At 46.4% G+C, this 5000-nt stretch overlaps 1 protein-coding gene across 1 annotated transcript in view; it reads right to left on the reverse strand.

Annotated features, from left to right (window-relative positions):
* The window catches only part of LOC310822013 (uncharacterized protein), a 36880-nt gene that overhangs the window by 29816 nt on the left and 2064 nt on the right, over nucleotides 1-5000 (reverse strand). The gene's annotated exons all lie outside the window — the stretch shown is intronic.

The raw sequence follows: 5000 nt of genomic DNA on the forward strand, positions 1-5000 counted from the left end.
CATCGCATTCGATACTGTGGTCCCTTGGCAAAGATCAATCAAGCCTTATCATCAAACAGTGGCTGTTTGTGCATCCCCGTAGATAGAGGTGTCTGTCTGACTATCAACAATGTAGCTTGTATTGACTTTTGCCCTTCACCGGCCACGACGTCATTCGTCTGAGTTGTACCTCGAGATATCGACAGGCTGGAGTAACGCCAGAGGAACACACGACTACACTATCAACTCTATGGTGTTAGCATTGAGCACAACGTAACACTGCATCAGAATCAAGTGTGACTGACTGACTGGGTTCAAACCCGCCTCAAGACTGTGTTAGCCCGCCGAGCAACAGCCTAGACATTGGCTCTTGGGGCTAACGGAAGACCTGTAGGTCTCAGGGAAGGTGATTCGTCACACAAGCGTGGTTCTCTGAACCACCTCTGTTCCATGTTGACCAATCACAGGAACACACACTGCATGGTTGAGTTCGGTATTGTACATTAGCAAGGTAGTTGTGTCAGTGAGTGGCTGTTACAGGATTGAAATAATTGACTGAATAATTCAAATTCCTTGAATAAGGGGTCTAAGGGCCAGGTAAAATCAGGAAAAACTGCAATCCGTACTTTTTTTTATAAGCCCTTTTTAATAACGACATTAACCATGAACAAAAACACATTTGATGACCGTAAATCAGAGGGAGTGCATGGACCCTGGGTGGATACTGCAGCTGTTCTGTGCTCTGATTTGGATCAATAGAAGGTTAATAAGTGTTCTTAAACTGTCAATCAGGTGAGTCAAAGTTGGAATGTCGAATGTCGAATGTTTTTCTAGGTGTCTTTCTCGCTCTTTCTCTCGCTCTTTCTTCCTTTTACTTGACACTCCAGCACACACACACACGCGCACACACACACACACACACACACACACACACACACACACACACACACACATAACACACTGACAGTTTGTCTTACCTGCTCTCCATCAGTGTCCCACTGCTGAGTGTATTACCCTGGGGCTCTGATCTTGGGGGGAAAGGGCACCATGATGAACACACACACACACACACACACACACACACACACACACACACACACACACACACACACACACACACACACTCACTCACTCACTCACTCACTCACTCACTCACTCACTCACACCATTATTTCAGATATAATCCATGACAGTGAGCAGAGCTGCGTGAGCTTGATGTACAAAGAGGAGATAACTGAATATGTTTCCCACACGCACGCACACACACACACGCACACACACACACACACACACACACACACACACACACACACACACAAACACACACACGCTCCAGTCTGTTTTTCTCAGAAGATAATAAGCAGAACTGTAAGGAGAGCTGTTTTAATGTACCTCTGAAAGTAAAGGGGGATCAGGAGGTTCAAGTTAAAGGCCTCCATGTCATTAACATGGCTTTCATTATACATTATATACCGACACAGGCTTCAGCTCACAGACACAGACACAGACACAGACACACACACACACACACACACACACACACACACACACACAGTCCTGGATCAAATACATATGTCACATACTTAGAATGTAAAAACTTAGTGTGCACTTGATATGGTTTGTCTGGTAGAATGGAACCAATTGAATAGACCCAACACACACACTCCAGACACACACACACACGCACACACACACACTCACTCACTCACTCACTATACTCACCACACACATACAGACACAATGATGCAAACTGCTCAAAAACATCGACAGTGTTTTGCCGCGAACAGATGATGGGCACATTGTGGAATGGTCTCATATCCAAACCAAAAACACATCTCAAATTTAAGTCATGCACATGTAACATACACACACACACACACACACACACACACACACACACATACACACACACACACACACACACATACACACACACACACACACACACACACACACACACACACGCACACGCACACGCACACACACACACATGCACACACACACACACACACACACACACTGGCACCATTTGGTGTTGGGAGGGGGGCATCTCTGGAAGGCAGATGTGTGTGTGTGGCTGGGTAGAGTTCGGGTAGTGGGCAGAATTAACCCAGACATTAGGACTTGTTTCTACAAAAGGCATGTTATTGCATTCTTAACCATTACGGTGAGATAATGACAGACAGACTAATCCCAAACACCCACACACCAACACACACTGTCTCTCTCTCACACGCACACGCACGCGCACGCACACGCACACGCACGCCTCTGCCCTCCTAAAGGTTCTGCTCTGGAACCTGTTATTAAACTCCACCGCTTCCCCTCTCTCTTTTTCCCCTTTCTCTCTCTCTTTCTCTCTCTCACAGGTCCAAGCCCCAGACTCCTTAGAGACTAGACTCTTACCCGACGGATGGAGAGAAGATGAAATGAAAAAAGAAAAGGGGGGGGGGGGGGGGGGTTAGGATCAGGAATAGGACGGAGGGATGTGTGCCACATGTTTCCGTTCTTTTCAGCTCAGCTGGGTCTGATCAAAGACTGAGAAACACTCTGGATAGGCTCTTGTCTGCCAACACACACACACACACACACACACACACACGCACACGCACACGCATGCCTTAAGTGCAGGTTACCTTTAAGTAAGGTGTTTTACCCATCATTCCTCTGTGAGGAAGAGGGGGAGGAGAATGAGAGAGGGATGAGAGGAGGAGGAAGAAGAAGAGAGAAGGAGAAGAAGAGGAGAAGGGTGACAAAGAGAAGGAGGAGTTGAGGGGGAGGAGGAGGAGGGAGGAGGGAGGGAGCCAAACATGAGCTCATCGTGTATTTCTAGGAATATCTCAAACCATGTACCTCCTTATCACAGCATATCAACCCTCCATCTGGTGGAGCACCAGACACAAGACGTATCTAACTCCAAAATGGCGGCCATTTTCCCCTTTCGCTTTCTCCCAGTTTCTCTGGTTCAGATCTTGACACTCGTAGAAACACAGCCCTCCAGTTGTTGAGTATGAGATAAGCTACAACATGTAGTCTGGAGTGTAAACACAAGATACTACCTTTGGAAAACCACACTGCTATTCTTCTAGGCAAAATTCCACCATAATTGACTAGATCAAACAAAGCAGCGTTTCTGTCAACAGGGTCAAAGGTAAACTAAGAAAGCGTGGATGCCAAGCATTTTACACAACACAATCCGGTTCTGACCAAACAAGTGGAAGCTCGCTATTCATGCATTCCAGGGTATCTTAGCCTTTATGAAGGTAATAGCTGTTATGAATACTTTGAGCAGGTGTTTGAAAACACTGTTTTTTCATCGCAGCGGGTCTCTTGGACCACAGTTCGACTTCCCGACCACAGTTTGACCATGAGGCCACAGAATGTAAACCAAAGAACAAACCGTTGGTCAGGATTCAACCAATCAGATAGTGGCTTTTCAGAGGTGCGTTTGATTTGCATTTGTTTACGGCGCAGACGACAGAGAACCGCTATCTGCAATGGAATGAATCCTGGTCCTATGTCTGGCTCATGTGACCGATTGATCGATACGAACACCGTTCTCCTTCGCCAAATAAGACCGTGTTAGCTTACTAAGCTAAAGCCAAGGCATTGAGTGTGGAGAGCTTGGACGAATCTTCCAGAGTCACCAAACCACCTCTGTTATACACAGGAGATGGACAGCTCCAATGTCTGGTCCATCGCTTCTAATGCGGACATGGGATTCTAACCTGCGTCACGACGTACCTCACAAAGCACCCTCACTGACTACCGGCAGAAAAAAGGCAAAGGGATAATCGTTGACTTTTCTGGAACTGGAGCAACAGCATGGTACTGAAGTATCTTGCAACACCGGTAATTTACATCCTTTCCCTGTAATCAGAGACTCATTCATACCTGAGTAATTGTCGTTAGTCTATAATCGATTGACACACAGAATGGCCATCAATCACTGTAAGATTACACAGACAGAGAACGCTGCGTCAGCAACTCAACCAAATGAGATCCCACCATAACTCTCACACTTGACCTTAACTTGTCCACAGGGCTCAGACGGTCGTGGTCATAACTCAGGGGCCATGACCTGACAGCCAGGCATGTGTGTGTGTGTGTGTGTGTGTGTGTGTGTGTGTGTGTGTGTGTGTGTGTGTGTGGATGTGTGTGTGTGTGTGTGTGTGTGTGTGTGTGTGTGTGTGTATTTGTGTGTGTGTGAGAGAGAGAGAGAGAGAGAGAGAGAGAGAGAGAGAGAGAGAGAGTGTGTGTGTGTGTGTGTGTGTGTGTGTGTGTGTGTGTGTGTGTGTGTGTGTGTGTGCGTGTGTGTGTGCGTGCATGCATGCATGCGTATGTTCTTAAAGCCAGGTGTGAGGGAGATGCTGCAGGGCTCACTCTTAACCTGGTTTGACCCTAGGTCAAAGGTCACTCAGACATCACAGTCTGATGACCTTCACCTTCAGGCAGAGAGTGTGGAGAGTGTGGCTCACACAGAGTGAATCATCTTCACCACTGTTCGTTTTCTATCTTCCACATCAATCGGGCCAAGAGTTTTTCCTGGTCAGCTCACATAGTCAGGAATATCTCCTGACCCTGTCTAACGAACAACAATGACATCATCACCAGTAAATGTTCACCCTGCACATATAAAAACTGAAGTACCTCGTCAAGATGGGTGCATCTAACCTGTCTGAAGTGGTTTCCTCTCCTGTCTCCTCTCCTTTATCCTAATAGTCTAAAGTAGTCTCCTCTGTCTTCTCTCCTTCATCCTAATAGTCTAAAGTAGTCTCCTCTGTCTCCTCTCCTTCATCCTAATAGTCTAAAGTAGTCTCCTCTGTCTCCTCTCCTTCATCCTAATAGTCTAAAGTAGTCTCCTCTGTTCTCCTTCATCCTAATAGTCTAAAGTAGTCTCCTCTGTCTCCTCTCCTTCATCCTAATAGTCTAAAGTAGTCTCCTCTGTCTCCTCTCCTTCATCCTAATAGTCTAAAGTAGTCTCCTCTGTTCTCCTTCATCCTAATAGTCTAAAGTAGTCT

Source organism: Argentina silus (genome assembly GCF_951799395.1).
Source record: "Argentina silus genome assembly, chromosome: 22".
Classification (NCBI taxonomy): Eukaryota; Metazoa; Chordata; class Actinopteri; order Argentiniformes; family Argentinidae; genus Argentina; species Argentina silus.